This window comes from Anoplophora glabripennis, unplaced genomic scaffold (assembly GCF_000390285.2).
Source record: "Anoplophora glabripennis isolate ALB-LARVAE unplaced genomic scaffold, Agla_2.0 scaffold531, whole genome shotgun sequence".
Lineage (NCBI taxonomy): Eukaryota > Metazoa > Arthropoda > Insecta > Coleoptera > Cerambycidae > Anoplophora > Anoplophora glabripennis.
The window spans coordinates 150,193-172,772 of record NW_019416608.1 but is presented as its reverse complement, the minus strand read 5'-3'; positions in this window follow the sequence as shown (position 1 = coordinate 172,772).

The window sequence follows — 22,580 nt, the reverse complement described above, 5'->3', positions numbered from 1 at the left end:
CTCGAAAAATAATTATGGAGTCGTCTTAATCTCAGTAGGACTTTTGTAGAGAATAAAGAAACCTATAAAATGGTTTTTTGTGCGACCCGATCGGTTCATTTTTTACAGATAAAGTCCGGAAAAACCTCTAAAATAAACCTTTTTTCAAAAATTCATAACTGCGTCAAATTTGAAGCTAGAAAAACAATTTTGTGGAAAATGACAGATAATAATATGTAGTTTAATCGTGAGCAAGGTGTTTTCTGTCCGATGCTTAGTTTTTGCAAAATTGCATTATAAACAAATTAGGAAGCTTTTCTTGCACAGCGTGGCGATTTATCAAAAATGGTCCGATTTAAATTCTGAAAACGGCATCTGAAAGTAGACGACAAAATCTCCAATTTGTATATCTCGGATTTTCGCCTGGGTGATGGGAAATATGCTAAAAATGCCCTTGAAAGACGCCGGAAACGATGGAAAGTACGTTCGAGCCAGAGTCCTCCGCTCGCTGCTTCCCCCACTACCGCTATAGACTTGACAAAAATTGCTCCAGGGCCAAAACGGCCCATTTCCGACTAAAGTTTTATATACAAAAAATCTTCAGCATGGTTTCTACAACTCTTTATAGTCGTACGAAAATCCTCACGCAACACTTTTCAGCATATGTTTTCTGTAAACGTGTGGTATGATCGATAGTAACTATCGATCTGTTATTTCATTGACCCTTTCATTTTGGACAATCGACTCCCAAGAGACCGTTACCTAAATTTTTCACAACATAAATTTCTAGGATGATGTTCCCATAATATGTAGATACTACCAGCACTATGGAACTCTGCATATTTCGCTCGTCCAATCAAGCTACATTTGAAGGTTTCCAAAGCGTTAGATTGGCCGCGGTGGTCCTATTAGTTAATCCCCAAGATCTCCAGACCTCACAACAGAGAAATGAAGTGTACAAAGTTAGAGTCAACACTCGTGATGCACTAATTCGTAGAATTATCAATGTTATTATTAAAGAAAAACATGCAGCAATCAGGAGAGCTACAGACGCCCTTCGGTGGTGTCTTTGAATATTTAATCAAAGTATTTTGATTAAATATTCTATGATTAATAGAATATCAGTAAATTATTTTTTTATTGAAATATACGTCATAGTTTGAAAACAAATGAAAGTCGCATAACAACATTTGAGATTTGTTCTCATTATTTTGACGCGTAGAATCAATTCCTGGAGTTTGGTGCGATTCTCCAGACTTACCCTCTGTATTAACCAAATTCCGTAGTTTATTCAATACTTTAAAACTATAAAAGCAGTGAATGTGGAGGTTGCTAAACAATTTTCGGTGTACGGCTGGAAAATTTATTCCAATATTTAATTCAGGCAATGAATGAAACGATAAATTTTGTTTAGAAATTTAAATGACTCATTTTGGTTAGTTTAAATTACCTATATTTGATCACAGTTACGTCAAATGAATATGTTTCAATTGGATTTTATTTATCCTTTTTTAAATATATTGGTTTAAATATATATGTGTTGGAATTCAACATATTTGCAATAAAACATTATTTATATTTCAACTGCAGTACTATACTTTTTTATTAAATATAATACAGCAATTATCCTAAATCATAATACAAGTATAAGCAAACTTTATCCCAGTTTCAGTATTGGTGAGAAACCTACTTATAATTTGACATGTAATATACATTGAATATTGTACTCGAATTTGTCTTTCATCCATCATCTTCGATCTGTTCGGCTCCCCATTCTCAATTTCCATATTTATGAGAGTAGTTCTAAATTGCCAGCCTTTAACGGTGTTATTGGTACTAAGTTAAAGTTAGTTTTCCAGGTATTTAAGCAGGTACTTCGATCACCCGCATAGTAACATTAATTTGAATAAAATTCGGCGCAGATGGATTTAACATAAAACTTATAATTCTACCACCTGAACTAGAATAAAGTTTTTTTTTTTGTTTTTGAGGAGGAGAGGGACAAAAAATATGTCCTTAAAAAAGAAATAATCTTTGTGTTCAGCTACTTTTTATCTGAATATATTTCCAAGAATCTTTACAATACTCATTTTTACGGATTTCTCCATACAAAAAATGTAGAATTTTGTTAGCTTACTTTTGCTAGTTAAAAAATCTCTCTTTGGGTAATTTTTTTATCATTTTAAGATTAAATCAGGTTATTACACGAAATAATACAGTATGGATATAATCTCTTAACATTTATTAATAATAACTGTTGCACCTTCTTTGACACCAATATATAGGAACAAAAAGAAACAGCTTCGTCGTTACAGTACTGAATTGAATTGGAACGAAAGCTGTAATTTATAAATTTATCAAAGTACGTATCATCTATACAAACATCTCTGAATTGTAAGACCTACCTACTATAAAGTGAAATATTAAAACAACTTCAACAGTTTTAATGATTTTTATCTATGCCTATTCCCGTCCCATTCATTTTAACTCACATTCTAGAACATTTCTGGGGTACTTCCAAATTCCGTATTCGAGTTTATAGATCTATTTCAGTATTTCCTCAGCAAAGTTCAGTGGAAAATAAACCGAATTGACTTTACAGAGTATTTCAGAATAAGATATAGCTAAATGGGAGATTCCCGAGATCAAAATAGGGCGATTAAGACAAACGTACCTAACATAAAATAATATTCATTTTACGATCATTGGTAGAGGGTGTTAGTTTCTTTTTGTTTTCTAGTATAGTGATAGCTTATTTTTTCTTCCTCATTTATCTTCAATTTAAACTAGAGATAATTAAAACTTTTGAGTCGAAATAATATACAAATTGTATGTGACAAATTTTAATCCATTTTATTTTTCATTTCTGATAAATAAATGTGTACAAGCCACGTAACCAATTGTTTAGTTAGAACAGTTGTTATTTCCTTGTGGACTGTTAAATTTCGATAAAATTAAAATGACAAGATCAAGATTACATTAAAACGCAACATTCTGTTTCATCGGTTATGATTGGTGTAATTTTTCACAAGATTTTATTCAACCAATCAGCGTTTGCATTATCTCGTGCGTAAACGTAACGGTTTGTCATTGTTCATTGTAAACGAATCATTAATATCAATAACGCAAAGATTTAGGGATTCTCAGTTGACAGTACCAGTCGTGAAATGTTGGTTGCTTGTGCTCGGCCGTCACGTGACTTGTAAACATTTATGATGGCTCTATAGCATATCTGTTTGTTCATTCAACGAATAAAAAAATCGTTATATTTTACTAAACTAAAATTCTATAGACCACTTGCGCCACGAAGATAACGTGAGGTATCATCACGGTAATTTCAATTATTTCAATATTTTTTGTGGCCAGCCTGATTGATAAATAATAAATGATCAATTATTACCAAAAGCAATTCGGTAATCCCAACAAATATATATAGTTTATTTTAAAAACTAGTAGTTTAAAAAAATGAGACAACAAACTGTTACAGAATTGAGGTTTCAGTCAAATGAGGGATGAAATAATGGGTGGCTCCGTCTAAATTGCCAACATGCCTTAAATATATTTTATTCATTTTCACTTCAAAACCTTATATATAAAAAATATATTTGTACACAATTTTGAAATATTAATAATTTGATTTTTTAAATTGATACTTTAAGGGGCCGTAACTCTTCAGTGCGCATTTTTCATGTATTGTGTTCGCCATGTATTTTAGATCTTGTATACATAAAAAGGGTGAATATTTACGTTGATCAAAATAAATAACGTTTAACTACAAAAATGTTTTCATATTTTGACTGAGTTAATGTTACGTTATATGCTTAAAAACGTACTTCAGTTCTGAGATATACAAGGTGTTTCTGAAATAAGTGCAAATGAGCAACTTTTATTAAGCAACTGATGGTCTAAATGTTTCTGTTTTCGAGAAAATTAATTAAGTAAATTAACCATAAATGTAAACCAACCCTGTGCATCTTGTGCACGTGCACGGCCAGAATGCTTCGGACTCACTACATGCGTAGTGCGCTTCTTTAATTGGCTGACGTTCCATGTGACTTCCACAAGCAAGCAAACCTAGGTCAGAATGACTTTTGTTCTTTAGTTGTGTGTTGTAGTATTATTTAGTCAGCATATAAAATGACTTCTGATCAAGAACGAAGATAAGCAGACTAATTTTGAGCGGCTTTTGGAAGCATGTTTATTAGCACAACTTTGATCAATTTTTGTAGAGCATATCGTCTATTGGTAAGTTATTCGTTTAATTTTTGTGATACTTTTAAACAAGATTTAAATAAATTTCAGCATTTTCCGAACACTAAATTTAAACCATCAAAACCACCAGTGCTCTCGCACTGCAACACGGGGCAGCTTCCGCACCAGGGACGACTTTAAATTTGTTTAAACCTTCATGTGAAAATTTTTTCAATATAAAACGTAATGTTTGAGACCATCAGTTGCTTAATAAAAGTTGTTAATTTTCGTGCCCTATATCACCCTTTTCAAGGAACGTATTTATTTTAGAAACACCCTATATAGTTAATTCTAAGAAAATAGTTTATATAACCCTTTATCCGAAAATGCTTCGTTTCTGAGATGCATAAATCAAATTTTAATTTCCACACCCTGTATCTCAGACATAAAGCATTTCCGGACAAAGATTTATATAAACTTTGTTCTTAGAATTAATTCAGGAATTCCCTACTTAAATATTTTAACATACTTAGGTTACACTCTGTATATTATGTAGACGAGAGAGCAAATAAGTTATATTAATTTAATACTATTTCAGTAAATAATTTGAATCTGTTGGATTTTTGTAAACAATGATATGGAATATTTTAACTGTGGTAGGTTAGTGAGCACACAAAATTAAAAATTGGAAACAGCACCTTAAAACATAAAATTATCAAAACTAAGGAAACTTTATGCTTTTTTTGCAATCACAAAATATAAAGCGATCAAAATCATAGTTTTCTCTATAAAATTAACATTTTGCATAACATTCGGCATGGATACAGTCATACGTAAATTCTACCAAATGCATTTTAAATGTTTGTAAATGTACGTCGACTTAGGTACACACTTCTGTTTGGGAATTTAGGTGGTATAACTATATCGATTTGCCAAACGGAATATCCTGAAGTTATAAGCGGAAATTATTTTCAGGTTCTGATTTCCTTTCAATCTTCTGTTTATGTAGGGTAAATGTGAAATATATAATATCAATATTTTTTAAAGTAGACGAGATAATTCGAAAATGAATTGTCTTTCCCAATTGAAATTATTTTATTAAAATTATACAACTAGGCAACATTATCTTAGGACGAGTGAAGTAAAAATATTTTAATATTAAAATACCTGTTTAATGCCAGGAATATAAACTTGTTTGTTCTTCTTCTTTCTGAAGAATATTATTTTCAACTAGTCGTTATTATGAACTTTATACTACAAGAAAAAAATCCACTTCATGTTGCGTTGGATGCACAAAATGACTAACTTGTAAATATTTTAAATTTTTTTTCTTGCTTGTTTATTGAAAGAAATTAGCAAATATGAAGTTGCCCCAAAGACCAGTTTTTATATCTAATCATCTCCAAAATTGTTATGTCTCTTTTGCACTCAATCTGTGTACAACTAATTTTTTCCCCACATACAAGATGTTTCCTAAATAATCTTAAATATTTTTCATATTTTAGATTAAGCTTTCACGGGTTATTCTAAGAAAAAAATCGTACTTCATACGTCGAACTATTATTATTATTATTATTATTGTTATTACCAGTTTCAATAGATTTCATAAAGGACTTGACTCCCTTTTTTCAAATTTTCTTTACATAAATAACACAATTAAAGGGGTGTGGCTGTAAAAAATGAAGTCTACAAGTAATATTGAAAAATATGTGCACGCCACTAGTTTTTTCAATTTTTTTTATTCATTTTTCTGTTTATTACCTATTATTTTCCATTTTGAATAAAAAAAACCTATTTTATTAATAAGATCATATGCTCCTACTCCTGTCAAATTTCTTAAAAAGTTGTTTTGTAATTTAGACAGCTTCCGTAAAATAAGCGCAAAAATTGTAACCACGCAATTAACTCGTTAAAAGCAACAACATTTGTTATTATTTTTTCTTAAATAGAATAAAAAACCTTGTTTTAAGATAATACCATTTTTTATCCCCTACTAAAGCATAATTTTAATTGCTTAGTTAGTTAATAATAAACGAAAATAAGCACAAAAATTCAATTCAGAAAACTTGCTCTTAAAATAGATATACAGGGTGTCCGGAAATTTCACCGACAACGTTTGACTGCGTATTCACGACGATAAATAAATACGATCTACGTAAAAAAAGTTAGATAAAAATTTTTTGGTTTCTGAGTTACAGGCCTTCAAAGTTGTCAAAAATAAAACTAATTTCATTAAAAACTTCATAACCCTTTTACCGATCGCGTTTAAATTTGGCACATTTATTTGGACTATTATGGCGTATTATTTCTTAAAGCTTTAGTCAAATCGATGATAAGACGATGATGATGATGATAGAGCTAGATCTTAATGAAAAGAACCATTTACCTTAGTAACAGTTGTCTAGTAAAGACATTTTTTTTAAATATACATCATTGTTCGAGTATTCCTTGTTTATTTAATGTCTAACCAAGTAGGTAATGCTACTTGTTGCCAATTGATATTATTTAACAAAATACCTAAAAAAAGTACATTCAAGGTGTCATACCACTCCGAGTATCACTCCAAAGGGAATACTAATACTATTCAAATGATGTATAATTCGACCCAAGTTTCCGGAAATGATTTTCAAATAATACCCATTAAAGTCAAAATTTACGAAATTCGGCGTTTTTTTAACGTAAATTTTCTTGATACTCCAAATCTGCGAGTTTCATTGAAACACATTCTATAATTAATAGAAACAGCAGTTTATTTTTGCACGTTAAATGATTTTGATCCCTAATAAAATATGAATAGTGCAGGGAACTAGTGATGTTAAAGTTTAATTAACTTGGAACAGCAATAAGAAAATTATTATTAAAAAGACTTTTTAATTAATTACGTTCACATTTTAATTTACATTTAGTAAGGATCTACGTCCAATACTACTTATTCAGTGAATTTTCTAGTCCCTTCTAATGGTTAGTTAGATGAATGCTAAAGAACTAACGAAATGTGTTCACAAATGGAGTTGAAAAAGCAGAAAATTTTATTTTCTTTTTTATATAAATTCTGTTTATGTCCAAATTTACAAAAATGTAACTGAGTCAACATCCACTACTAAGTGTCCACTACCAAAACTTTATTGGAATATAATTGATTTATTTATACAGCATATCCAGAAGAAAAGAGAATATATATATATATATACAGGGTATTTATTAAGTACTTGTACAAACTTTAAAGGGTGAATCTTTGACTAATTTTGAATTTTGAAAATATTTTTGTTTGGTATTTTGGTTATATTTTTATTCAGTAACATAGCAATTTGACGAAATTCGGGAAACTGGGAGATGAGTAACTCAAATATTTACTATTAGCTGTTTGTTTAATGTTATAGTGCGGCACATATAGTGTTCTCCAGGATTTAAATAACTATAACTTTTTTGTGTCGTACTGTATGTTATTTTTGACTAAACATACCTATTCTCCATTCCATTTTACGTACAAAAGGTACTCTTAATAATATTTTTCGCCGAAAGCAGCCCTTTAAAAAAACGGTTTTAAAGTTAAACATACGTTAAAATGTTAAATTGAATTATTAAATGTTTTTGAAAATCAAGTGAAAAAATGTGTCTTGTTGGTTGTCTTGCGATGTGGCAAACTTAGATCATTTACAAGTCTAAGACTAAATTACTGCAAATAACAATAATTACTGAAAATAACCGCTTTTTTGGACGCTCTTTATCTCAAGAACCCAGCCGTGGCGGACCCATGTTCATATAAACTTCTTACCTTAGAATTAATTAAAGTTTCAACCTTCAACGCTCTATCCATTCATATTATTATTTTTTATCTTGTCATTATTAAGGAGAAATAAAAATAATTTATTATATCAAAATACATAACTTACATCTAAAAGTCTACATTTTTTTTTTCAAAAAATGAGTTGAAGTCCTCAATAACTTTTATATATCTAAAACTTTTTTCTTAATGATAAAAATAAAAAAGTTATCACGATTATGTTCAGTGGAAGACCTAAACTACTTCTACATATAAGTTATTAACATTTACAATAATTGCTGAAACCAAAATTCGTTTTGGACACTCGATATCTTAAGAACCAAGCCGTTGCGGACCCATATAATGAACTTTTTATCTTAAAATTAGTCAAAGATTTACTCTCAATTTCTTACTACACAATCATCAGTTGAGACAGCCTCAGTATTTGATGGTATTCTAGTCTAATAATAATTAAGTTATCTAAAAATGAAATAAAAGATTTTTTGAAGGTTGATAACTATTTAAGCAACCAGTTTACATGTTACTAAGGTAACTTGATCTATATCGATTTATTTCCAATCAAGGAAGTTACTTTTGAAGTATTGTTCATTGCTTCCGAACACTAATAGAAAATATTCATACATTTGGACAAGGAAAATGCTTCATTTTTAACCCGTTGAAACGTTGCATTGTCACGTTTACAAGAATCTTTAATTTTATTATAAATTTAAAAATCAATTGCGTGCAGCTTGTACGCGAAATATGGTTTTCATGATTTTTCGACTTGAAGAATTGAGCACTCTGAAGATATGTCTCAGAAACTGCTATTCAGTGTTTGTCCTCAAAAATGTTCATAGAATAATCTCTTCATAATCTTCACTTTAATAAACTACATGTATGTATGTATGCATGTCGGAGGGTGGTGGAATTGTTTTTTCCCACCGCGGCACTTAGGCCTTATAATAAACTACATATTCATGTTTAAAAAAATATATAGTCCACAAATCACCGTTTAGTTTTATGTGAAGCTCTGATTTTATTAATTATTACAAGTACTATGATTTTATGTATAATACAGTATAAATTTTAGATTACATTCAAACGATATTCATCCTTTTCTATACTGACGTAATATTTATTACAATATTTGCAGCGTTGGTCATTTATATTTTATTGTGCACTAGTAATATGAATAAATAAACTGCAAACTATAAAAACAGACAAAATTGACAATTTAATTATTCAGTTCCGGGTACATACCACGTCAATTATTATTTTGTTCTACGTTAACTAATTTACGTTGACCTTTGACAGACTACATACCTAGTTTTAACCTATCTATATTAACCAACCTATCCATTTGTAGTTATTTACTGATTTTCAAGTCAATCTTGTAGAGAGCTATTTATTTTTTAATGGATTTTTATTTTTAGCTCTTGCTTATTTTGGACATCTTTAAAATGTCCCATATAAACCGCATAAATATATCGAATTGATTTTTAGTTTCAAAACTCATTATTCCCAAGTCGGTTTGACAAAATGGAACGCTATACGACTTAACTTGTGATTTGAATTAATAGAAGAATTTGATATACCTGATGTTATAATACAACAATTGTTCAAAATTTTGTCCACCGACGTGTAAACATATTTGGGTCCGTTGTACCCAATTTCTACGAATTAACACAAATGTTGTCTTGCTTCACCATAACACAAATACTTCACTATAACACAAATGTTGTCTTGCTTCACTAAAAACGATATCCATCAACTCCGAGTTGCTAAACACGTAAGCCATTTTTTACATTTGGAAATGTAATGTAATACTAAAATCAGATTTCAATATTCGGAATTGCCTGGGGCCACATGGAGAGAGAGAGCGAATTGCGTACAGCGCACAACGCGAATGACGCTAGATACTACAGTAGCTCAGCGATGTAAGGGTTTTAAATACTACAACTTCAATAATTTTTTTCTCGGAATTTTTACGATATTAGCTTCATTTTTCATGACGCATCTATTCTCAAATTTTTTCAGAGAAGTTGTGAATCACTCCGAATTTTCTATTTTTCAATATAAGAGTTCGAATTTAATTTTTATAAATTGAATAAGCAAAAAATATATTTAAAAATGTATCCATTGAAAATTTATGATTTTATTTTGATATATTGCTTCATCCAAGTCAGAATGATTTTAAAATATTCTCTAAAGGTTTTGAGTTAAGTTTTATCGATTCAGATAGTAATCCAATTAAATTTTGTAGGTTTAAAGTTATTCGTCTAAATTTGCTTTTATTATGTGATGCCCCAAAAATTTTTGACATTTCGAGATCTCTGTATTTATTGAATATAATTTGCTTCAAATTTGAAAACAAAAAAGTTCTAGCGAAAGAAAAATTTCTTGACTTCAGGACCATCTGCAATCTGCTTTTGATAAATTCTACTTGGACTTAATTGGTGTCATCGAGGAGCTCCATCAACTAACTTTTACACAATCAGAAGGATGTCATTCCATTATCAAGTTATCAGGGCCGAGAAATGAGGGCAAATAATGTAAAATTTACGTAAGATTATAACAAAAAAATATTGGAGAATCTTAATATTTAATCACATAACCAGGCTTATATCACACGAATACTTTGACTATATTTTAACTATACAGGGTGTTTTTAAATGAAGTAGTAAAAATGGTACCAGTGAATGTAGATCCAAAAATAAGAGGATTGAAGTAAAACTACCTTATATGAAAGTAGCATCCCTGAGGCGATATACCCTCTTAAAGGAGGGGATTGAAATTCACATTTTAATTCTTTAACATGGAGAATACTAGAGACACGAAACTTGATATGAGCATCCTACTAATAAAGAGACAGCTTTTCAATATTTTTTCGATCATTGGCGTATTTTATAAAGGAGGGAAACAGTAAACCCCAATTGCAATATTTTATTAGAAATTTTTTATATGAAGCAACTTATTTATTTAAAAATATTTATTGAGAAGACTGGATTTATTGCGCAACTTTTTTACCTCCTGTAATTTTTCGATAAAACCGATAGTTTTCTAGTAAAAAAATTAGATGCGTCATCGTTCACTAGGGGTAATTGCGAAAATTTGAAAAATAAAGTAGGCGGATGTCATAACAAATAAATTGTTATTTATCATATTAATAAATTGACACTTTCAGTCAATAAGCTGGTAATTTAATATTAACATTAAGAATAATTTGCTATTAATTAATGAAAAATGTTTGATAACTTATGACTATGGGACATGTATTCGGTAAAGTTATTTATCTGAAATAAAATTTAATACAAACGAAACACAAGAAATGCAAATGAAATTTAAAGAATATTCTCGAAACAATTTTCATTTTGCTGCAAGCATAACCTAATACGTCTGTTGAAGTTATAACGCACTCGCACAAACAGTTCTTGGTTATTGCGAAGGTCATCTGCTCCTGAAATATTCTTAAGCGTAGTTCTTCTAAGGAGGCAACAGGAATGGCATAAATAATACTTTTTATGTGTCCTCACAAAAAGATATCCATAGGCGTTAGGTCAGGTGAACGTGCAGGCCAACAAACAGGGGTATTACGACCACGACCAATCCAGCAATTCGGGTAATTTAAATTTAACCATTCTCTAACGGCAAGTGTACTATGTCGAGTGTACCGAGGGGTACATCCTCAAGTAATGTTGAAAGATTTTCTTTCAAAAATCTAAGATACTCGGCCGCTCCAAGCCTGTGTGGATGAATAAAAGGACCTACTAGAGTATTTCCTACAATTCCCATCCAAATGTTTAAACTGAAATTATGTTGACATCTTGAAACAAATATTTCATGAGTATTTTCTTCCGACCATGAATGAACATTATGAAGGTTTACTGCACCTACTCTAGGAAAATTTGCTTCATCGGTGAAAAGTATATTCATTAGGAAATTTAAGTCATGCCTGGAAATATTAATGTACCATTGACAAAAATCCACGCGGTTAGGTAATTAGGATCACTCAATTCTTGCACGGGTTGATGGTGAAAAGGGTATAAAAGATTTTCATGAGCTACATTCCACACAAGACTGTGAGAAACTTGTAGTTTTGGACACCTGTCTTGTGCTTGTACCACAGTCTTGTTCTAGATGTTCCAGTATAGCTTCTTCAGTTTCAACAGTTCGGACATTACGCCTTGTTCCGGCACCGATACGCTGAATTTTACCAGTTTCGCGAAGCCTTCTTTCAACCGAGGCCAATGTTTGTCTATAAAGAATCGGTCGGTTTGGATATCTTACTATTTTTTCTGGATTCGAAAAACATTTGGAGCATGTCGACATAATCGTCATTGGTATAAATATTATTTGCCATAATTATTCTGATAATAAATTAATCAGTTGGTACTAATTATTGGTTGACAGAAAGTGTCAATTTATTAATATGATAAATAGCAATTTGTTTGTCATGACATTCGCCTACCTTATTTTTACAAATTTTCGCAATTACCCCTTTAGTGAACGATGACGCATCTACTTTTTTTATTAGAAAACTATCGGTTTTATCGAAAAATTACAAGAGGTAAAGAAGTTGCGCAATAAATCAATCTTCACAATAAATATTTTTAAGTAAATAATTTGCTTTATATAAAAAATTTCTAATAAAATATTGCAATGGGGTTGACTGTTTCACTCCTTTATAAAATACGCCAATGATCGTACAAATATTGAAAAGTTGTCTCGTTATTAGTAGGATGCTCATACCAAGTTTCGTGTCTCTAATCTCTTGTTAAAGAAAAAAATTAAAATGTGAATTTCAATCTCCTCCTATAAGAGGGTATATCGCCTCATGGGTGCAACTTTCATATAAGGTATTTTTATTTCAGTCCTCTTATTTTTGGCTCTACATTCACTGGTACCATTTTTGGTACTTCATTTAAAAACACCCTGTATTTTGAATATGTTTGCACAAATCTGAAGGTATTTAAATAAAATGGTGGGTTAGACTTCAATTGATAAATAATAACAATAGAGAAAGTGCTCGATGAAAGTAATTCGTGTTTTGCTATAGACTAAACAATTAATACATAGTTTGTGCTGTAACAGTTCATTTTTAATTAAATAAATACACGTTCTACTCGAAGTGAAATACTGTTTTCGTCTGAGAACTTGCCTCATTCGCCGCTAACGTGATTAGTGTATAAATTGTTCACGAAAAACCGATATTTTCATCTTTTGTTACAAAACATTAGTGCCACTGATTTATAAGCTAGTTTCTAAATATTATACCGGAGTATTATAATCAAAGCTAGTACCTACATATTAAATGAAAAATAAAATAATCATCCTTTGTTCATGCTCAGTTAAATTTTGTATCTACGCTCACAACTTTCAGAAAATTCATGGGACACGGAAAAGATAAACTGGAACATCTCGGTTTTTCATAGACAATTTTTTTTACTGTTGAATTTTGTCTATCTATACAAATTCACGTTGTCTGAATTAAAGGCCCAATCGATACAATATTCTGCTCTAGACAGGATGAGACATTTGACCCAGTTATACAGAAACATATTCTACCTATTTCGAAATGCATAAATGAATGAGTACACGTGTACTAATTATGCCTGTAGGCAGTATAAAATCCGGGATAACTTCATAATATAGTCTAGTACCTCATGGTTATTTTGGTAACCATACAGATAGACATAATGTGAATTTTCTCAAAAATTTGTTTTGCCTAGGAATCATTCATTATTTTCCTTCCCAATAGCATCTTTTATCACCACAGAGTATCTATATTTAATTTAACAATAAATATTGTTGAAAGTTACGAAATAAAATAATTGTTGCAAAATTAAGCCCTTAATTAAAAAATGCATAGAGTTTCCAATTCGTCAAACATAGCTTTGCAGTTTTGAATATTTTGAGTAATTAGAACCATTTTCTGACTTTATGTATTTCCTTTTATTTGTAAAATGTTTTTTATAAATCATAGTAGTACATAGTATTATGTAATGTGCTATGTTGGTCACAAACGGATGATTTTAACTGTTTACTGGTTATTGTTTTATGTAATTGCAGTTTGCAACTAGCAGAGTAATTGTTTTGGTTAAAAAATTTATTTCGTCCGGCGCGAAAACAAATAATTCTTTCATAGTACCTTAAGATCGGTAGGTCACTCTTTGACAGTAGGAAGAAAGTAGTGCTTTGCATCAGTAGGTATTAGGTAACGGTAAAATTTAAGATACGGCATATTTGTTATAGTTATTATATCTCACCTACACTAAAATCATAAATTTGCTTTTTGAGTAGGTACACTAGTAAAAATATATATATTTCTTAATTTAAGTTTTTCAAATAAGTAATTTGTAAATAGTTGGAATATCATCGCTTATAGTTAAATGCTTTTGCACAAAATGGAGAAAGAATCTAAATTTTCAGAAACAAAACAAAAATAATTTAAATTTACTAGGATTATCTATTTTGTAGTAATAATTATAGTTGGTGCTTCCCCACGGACATCGTATAAGAATTCTTACTGATCTAATGATAATCCAGTGTTTGGTATATATTTCACGATTGTTTGAGAGCATAGATTAAATGGAGACTTCTGCATATGAAGTACATTTCTCGAAGTATCACGCCATCGAATGCAACAGCTGAAACATGGTATATCATACGTGACGCCTGCTTTAAACATTACGGAAAATTAAATTCCGATGAATTTCAAGACGACTTATTATAGATAGACGTTTATTTGTTATCTCATACGTCTCTGGCAGATTTATTTTCTTGACTTAGAAATATCTAAACGTATATTCCAGTTCCACTACGATATTTCCATACGTTACCACCATCTTCATTAATGTCACTGTGTTGATGGGACATTTTAATATGTTATGTTACACTTATTAATAGACACCCCGCAGGTGCACTTTCTTTTAACAAAAACAAAATACAGTTAGCACTGATGGTTACTGAAAATTGAATCAGCATTTTCCAATTTATTACAAAAAAGCAGACGGCATGCTATTTACAGCCATAACTGTTCACCTCCTTTTATATAGTATGTAAGTCATATGTAGACGATTCCAGAGATTCTCAAAATGTTTTAACTAATTTGACCAGTATATCTATCCCGTAGTATTTTGACTACCTGAATTCGAATTTAAATTAGATTGGTTCATGTTTTGACCCTAAAATCAAGAAACTTTGCGAGAAAGCAGTTTCTAGAAAACTAGACTTGAATAGTATGCGTTTGGAAAAACAATGGAATTCCTGATCTCATTGGCATTTAGGTGTTAATATCGTACCAAATTGGAAGTCGACACACAAATCTTAAAATATTAATTTTAAGTTTTTGAATTCACCCGTTCCAAGTTCCGTTCATTTATATAAAATAAATAATAATAATTAATTGGTAAATTCATAGTTTTAATTCTAACTTAATTTATTTTATTCAGCTATTAACAAAAATGTCATTTCCAAGCGAAATATAAGTTGCATATAACTCTTCAATCACATAGTTCAATCCATTAAATTTATTTGCATGCCTAGTTATTACTTGGCAACAAAGCCACCGCTAAAACTGCATCCTATTATCGAGTAGCAGAGTTACCTATGCTAGATTTTGTTGCTGGATGCTAGGTAAGAAGCCCCTGTATCCTTTCTGGGTTGCCAATTTCCAACACTTAACACGCAGTCTGAAGCGATAAGCTATGGCTGTGTTCAGCGAATGGTCCGACCGGTCAAAGTCGTTCAGCGTTCAAATATTTCGTTGGTCAGCCCAATCAGCTGATTGGGAATATTGGGCAGATTTTAACACAGTTATTAAAGGCCGTTCAGCGAATTGTTTGACTAAAGAAGTTTGACCGAATTAGTCCGATCATTAGCTGAACACAATATATATTGTCTAATTGTCTATGGTATTGTTCTGAATAGAACATTAAATTGTCATCTCAAATGATAGCGTCTACTTGCTTCTATCAGGATTAATGTACTACTGCTCAATTTACATATCAACAAGTATTGATTAATTCATCTGAAGATGCATTATGACGAAGAAGTTTTATGGGTAAGAATCAAATAAATAGGTATTAACAATAAAAAACTTAGCCTAGATCAAAGAGGTATTTTGAGAAACCTGTTACGTTTCAGTGTTATGTAATTAGATTAACATATAAATCCTAGAAATTTGACAATAGTTATAGTGTTTGTATTTTTATTGAGTATTTGACACCGTTGTCTGCCGTTGTCTCAAGCGTAGACGCGAAATTTAAACTAATTTAGTAAAAATTAGTAGACAAAAGACCATAGTTTTGGTCATTTCTGGCAAACTGCATTGTAGGTAGAGACTCCTCGATTAATGGATCCAGGCGTCCTTATATCGTATGCAAATAACAATTTAACATTAATTCATGTTTCTTTTCATTCTGGTAGTTTTGAACATTTACGACATTAAAAAAATATACTGTGGCATAAAAATCCAAAACTTTGAAAGCCGACTGTACATAAGCAAACCAAAAGTAAAGAACGAACCCGATAGAATGTTTCCTTGCTCCGAGCAACATTTCCATTTCCGTCAACATTTTAACGAATCAAATTCTAACGTAACTTTTCCAGCTTTTCCAAGATTCAATACCAACTTTGTACTTTAAATAAGAAACTATGGTTTTTTATGTAGGTACTAAGTTCAGCGAGCAAAGAAATTACGAAAAGTTGTGTTTATTATATGCTTAAATAATTTTAATGACACAATAGTGGATGGATACCGTTACAATTTAATTATTAATTTATTATTATCATAAATTATTTTATCTGGAACGTTTTTCCTTAACTTTTGTTTTCCTTCTGTAATAGATTTTTATAAAGCTACTTTATAAAGGTTGATACCTAATCGATCAGTAATAATACAATAATAATAATACACCTTAATACAACTTTTCGAATTCTTGAACCCCCTTTTTATTTCACCCAAGATATGAATTTACAGATTCATCTTTTCTTTCTCCTCGCCTTCTTTTCCCCTTCTGATATGGCCGTTACATCAAATTTAAATCGTTTTAATTCCCTAAAAGTTTATTTAGTGCCACTGCCATAAATTTTTGACTCCACAAATTCATAAGTTAAATCATAATTACTTCCGTCAAAACCACCTGCTTTTTGTTCGAACTTGAAGAGATGGATGAAATTGATTAAAATCGCGATTAGCAAATTTAAAAACTTTTTTGTTTCTCGAATAAACTTATTTTTACTTTACTGATCTAATACTTACATAACAATTATGCATAAATGAAGTTAAGTGCAAATGATCTTAAATATTTTTGTTTCTGTAGTTAATTATTTTCATTGCATATAGTTACTGAATTTATTAGATATTACATAACAGGGTGTATTTAAATCAAGAACAAATCCAAATAATCTACCAAATAATCTCGAGTCTTCAAAATTGGGCCAAATATATATTGATTCAAAATTGTTTTATTTACAGGATACAGAAATGCCATTAAGTTTCATATTGTAAATTCAGAAGTCATTATAATATATCATTTTTATAATTTTCTTGAACATTATTCTAACATTATGGAATTTAATGAGCTATTTTTTTTGTCATAAAAGTAATCCAATTTCTCTGGAGAAAATATGTAAAAATAAATAATATATAAACGTATTTATTTTTAGGTATTTTGTATCCAATCGTTAAATGAGATTAATATCGAGTTATTTTCATTTCATTTTACATTCAAATTCAAAATTCCTTACCCTTATAAACTAAAATAAAATGTATAACAAAAGTCAAATATACAATAACCGTAAAAATTACAATTACACAAAGACACATACTAAAGCAAGATCTAATTACATAATAAAAATATGTAGAAAAGGAAAAATTAAACGTTAAAACGAATATCAAGCTAATTTAAGGATTTTGTCACGGTATAGTCAATACGAAACTGACATTTTCCCTGTTTTAGATGAAAATATCGCTTCGAGGGTAAATACACAAATGGTAAAAAATCAAATGAATTTTCTAAAACTAAAACGTTAAACTAATTAAATTATACATGATGTAACAAAAGCCGGGACCGTAGTAATTTATTTGTTAGTTCTGTGAACGGATGGGCCAAAAAGTAAAATATTTCAGTCAACACTAATTTATCGGAAAGTGAATGGTTTTCGGGGCCATATGTTGAGCAGGTATAAAGAGAAAAATCGATATTTTTAATATCGTGCGAAACCACGAGAAGAGCGTAGAGGTTCCAAAGTAGAATTAAATCAAATTGTTAAATTAATAGTAATTGGAAAAGAAAGTTATAGATGGAATAGCTGGTTTTTTGGCGGATTTTCCAAGAAGCTATAAGGATATATTAAATGAGATCGACTAATCCGTCTCGTATCGCTACACGGAGTCACTAGAGGAAGGCTAGGGTTACTTGTAAGTAAGTTTAGTTTCAAAATTATTTAGACAATTGTAAAATCTGTCAATTAGATAACTATTAACATGGCATAGTTATGCCAAAGCGTCCCGATATTTAGGGTTCCCGCCAGTAAGATAAGAACAGAAACGTCTGGACCCAAGAAATCGGCGTGTCGAAGCGAAGTGTCGAATTCAGGAGAAATATCCGAAATAAGGGCAGTTCTTCCTTGGGTTTCACATTGAGCAGTCTACTTAGTTTTAGAGTCTCGGGTTAATTAATAATGGATAAAGTAATTCCAAATTTTGCTATGGTTCGCGCATTCCCTGAATCTCGGTACGCTGTCGCGTGTCAATAAAGTAATTAATAATGTTTTTCGAGCTGTTTTGTAGTTTACTTGTTTGTTTGTTTTGTTTTTATTGTTATTAAAACCCTTCCTGGAAAGTTTTGGTGTTTCTTTTTGTTTCTTCCAACCTCAGTGTCACCCTGTACAGCCCATCACTGGATTACATTCTACGTATGCAATGGATGGTAAGAGATGTGGTAAGAGCTTGAAATTATTTCTCTGAACATACAACATTTCTAAGTTCCCACGTATTAATTAAAATCTAAAGATAATTATAAACTTCCTTTCGAGAACTAAATAGTAAACTCTTTTGAAATCCAGACTCTTTATGATACTGGTCATAACGATAGATGGATAAATAAAGAAATAACCCTCAGGTTACAATGAATATTCTTATTATTAATTTAATTCCAATTCTGTTGAATAAAACGCCTGCTGAGATTAGGTACAGGGTGATTCACTATATTTTGACCCCCCTTTAACTTTTTTGTTTTAAGAGTTATAAAAATGTGAAATACAAAAGTTGCACGATTTTTTATGAATTTTTTGAAAATGAGTTGAAAAACAAATGAAGTCCAAACAAAATGGCCGCTGATGTTAACTTTGTTAATTTAAATGGAATACCCTATATATTTTTTCATATTTGGATAGAACGTTCCCTGTCGAGCATAGCCAAACAGGGTTTGTTGGGTCCATCTCTAACCATAAGCGAGATACTATTAAAAAACCAAAATAATTTTTTTTATTAAGAAATTAAGATATCTTGTAATTGTTATACCTCTTTTAGGCATTTCTGCCATTTTTCCATTACATAAGGATTTACAGATTTAGTTATAATATATTTTGTCATATCGGACATTGATATGGTTCAAAATGCGTATAGGTATTTTAACTAAATCTCACTAATTAGGCCGTAAGAGGCCTAATTCATGGACAATGTTATATGGTAGGCCGTGACAGTGACAGGTAATATCATGACAACATTGTTATTGTTTGACAGTTTGAAGTATTATTTAATTAAAATGGGTTACACAGAAGTAGAAAATTGAAATAAAGTTCTTCTCCATTTTAATTCCAAATAATATTTCGATTTTCTATCTAACCCATTTTAATTAAATAATAATACAAACTATCAATCAATAACAGTGTTATCATGACATTACTTCTTGTCACTGTCACGACCTACCAAATAACATTGTCTGTGAGTAAATAGACCTCTCACGGCCTAATTAGTGCGATTTAGTTAAAACTGAGTATAGGTAATACTCATTTTGGACCGTATCAATGTCCGGTATGTTAAAATATATTACAACTAAATTTGTAAATCCTTACGTAGGTAATTGAAAAAAATGCAGAAATGCCTGAAAGAGGTCTAACAATTACAAGATGTATTATTTTCTTAATAAAAAACCTTCTTTTCGTTTTCTAATTGTATCTCGCTTATTGTTAGAGATGGACCCAACAAACCCTATAAGGCTATGCTCGACAGGAGACGTTCTATCCAAATATGTAAAAACATACAGGGTGTTCCATTTAAATTAACAAAATTAACATCCGCTGCCATTTTGTTTGGACCTCATTTGTTTTTCTACTATCATTTTCGAAAAATTCATAAAAAATCGTGCAACTTTTGTATTTCACATTTTTTTATAACTCTTAAAACAAAAAAGTTAAAGGGGGGTCAAAATATAGTGAATCACCCTGTACCTCTAAGGAAAAAAACAATTCGTAATAATCAAATGCTTACTAATATGCAATTTGTTTCATTTAAAATCTTCATATCATATTTAGATGAGTAAGTTGTTTCCGCAAAGAAGAAATTGAAAACTAAGAAAAGGGAGAGACAGTTATTGTGAACCACTCTGTACATTGCCAGTCAATAAAAGGAAGGCATGCTAAAGAGACTCAGGTTCTAGAATGTTTTGTCTTGAATCCCCATGGCAATACGTTATCTTTTATCGCTCCTTTGCTAATATGAGTATAATATAGTACCTATATAATCGTTTATTAAAGATAAAGTAGATGAAGATCCAATTTATTTAAATTCAAATTGGTGTTACTATAAATCGTCAATATAATGGGAACTATTAAATTAAAAATGTATTGATCGTTGAGGTAAGTATCATAAATTACACAGCTCCACAAAAAAATGTATCGGATCTGGTATTCGGACCCATGTATTTCCATGTATTTTTTCCCGCTGAATTCGAATCTGCCTTCAGATTTGGCCCAATGGGTCTGAGTTTTCTGGAAAATTCAAAAAACAGGTCAAAATTCACAAAAAACGTAATTTATGATAGACGAAAAAAATTATTGTACCAGCTCATTAGACGTATGATTTTTCACTCGTTTAATTCCAATTTATTATCATAGAGTCAGACAAGCTGGTCCAATTTCATTCAAAAACAGAAAATAGATTAAAAACGCCATTATCATGGCATAATTCGTGTTGCAGAGTTCTGGATCCATCTTTTTATCCACCCACCCATTTATGAATTCATACATCTTTCTATCATCCACCTGTACCACCTATAAAACCCACCCATCTATCCATCTACTTTTTGTACTGAGAGACTGAGAGATGAGATAACAGCCTAGAAGATTGAGAATGCAATAAAACTTGTAGAATACTCTACTTTCTAAACAAAAGAAAACGATATCTACAAATCATTCTTATTTTTGTTGCTATAACGTGTTCTTTTTTCTTCAAAGGATCTATGCAAAGGCTTGCGCTTTCGTTTAGTCCTTCTATTTTTCGTTCTCTTTTTAACAACCAACAAAAATCGGCCATCATGTTTTCGTCCCATCTTCCTTGATATCGCTGTTCTATAACCTTCATATCCTGATGAAATCGTTCGCCTTGCTCTTTGATATAATCTCCAAGATTTTCAGGAAACCAATCCAGATGTGAATGAAGGAAGTGCAACTTGTAGTTCATCAAACATCCCAGATCTTGGCAGTCTTATCATTTTCGATACAATTTCCTCGTATTTAGGACTCTTGTTGTTTCCTAAAATTTGTCGCTACAGCTTTGTAACTAGTCCAGGCACTCTTCTCAATGCTACTCATTGTTGTGATAAATGTTGCATCCTTGAACAATGTCCTAATCTGAGGTCCATCGAATACACCTTCTTTCAATTTCGCCTCAGAAGTATTCGGAAATTTTTTTAGGAAACAACATATTTTCCTAAATATGAAGAAATTATATTGAAAATGATAAAAGACTTCCAAGATCTGGGATGTTTGATGAACTACAAGTTGCTCTTCCTTAATTCACATCTGGATTGGTTTCCTGAATATCTTGGAGATTATAGCGAAGATTTCATTAGGATATGAAGGTTATAGAACAACGATATCAATGAAGATGGGATGAAAACATGATGGCCGATTTTTGTTGGTTGTTAAAAAGAGAAACGAAAAATAGAGGGACTAAACGAAAACGTAACTCTTTACATATATCCTTTGAATAAAAAAGAACACGTTATAGCAACAAAAATAAGAATGATTTGTAGATATCGTTTTCTTTTGTTTAGAAAGTAGAGTATTCTACAAGTTTTATTGCATTCTCAATCTTCTAGGCTGTTATCTCATCTCTCAGTCTCTCAGTACAAAAAGTTGATGGATAGATGGGTGGGTTTTATAGGTGGTACAGGTGGATGATAGAAAGATGTATGAATTCATAAATGGGTGGGTGGATAAAAAGATGGATCCAGAACTCTGCAACACGAATTATGTCATGAAAATGGTGTATTTAATCTATTTTCTGTTTTCGAATGAAATTGGACCAGCTTGTCTGATGATGATAAACTGGAGTTAAACGAGTGAAAAATCATACGTCTAGGTTGAATAATTTGATTTTTTATAACTCGTCTATCGTAAATTACGTTTTTTGTGAATT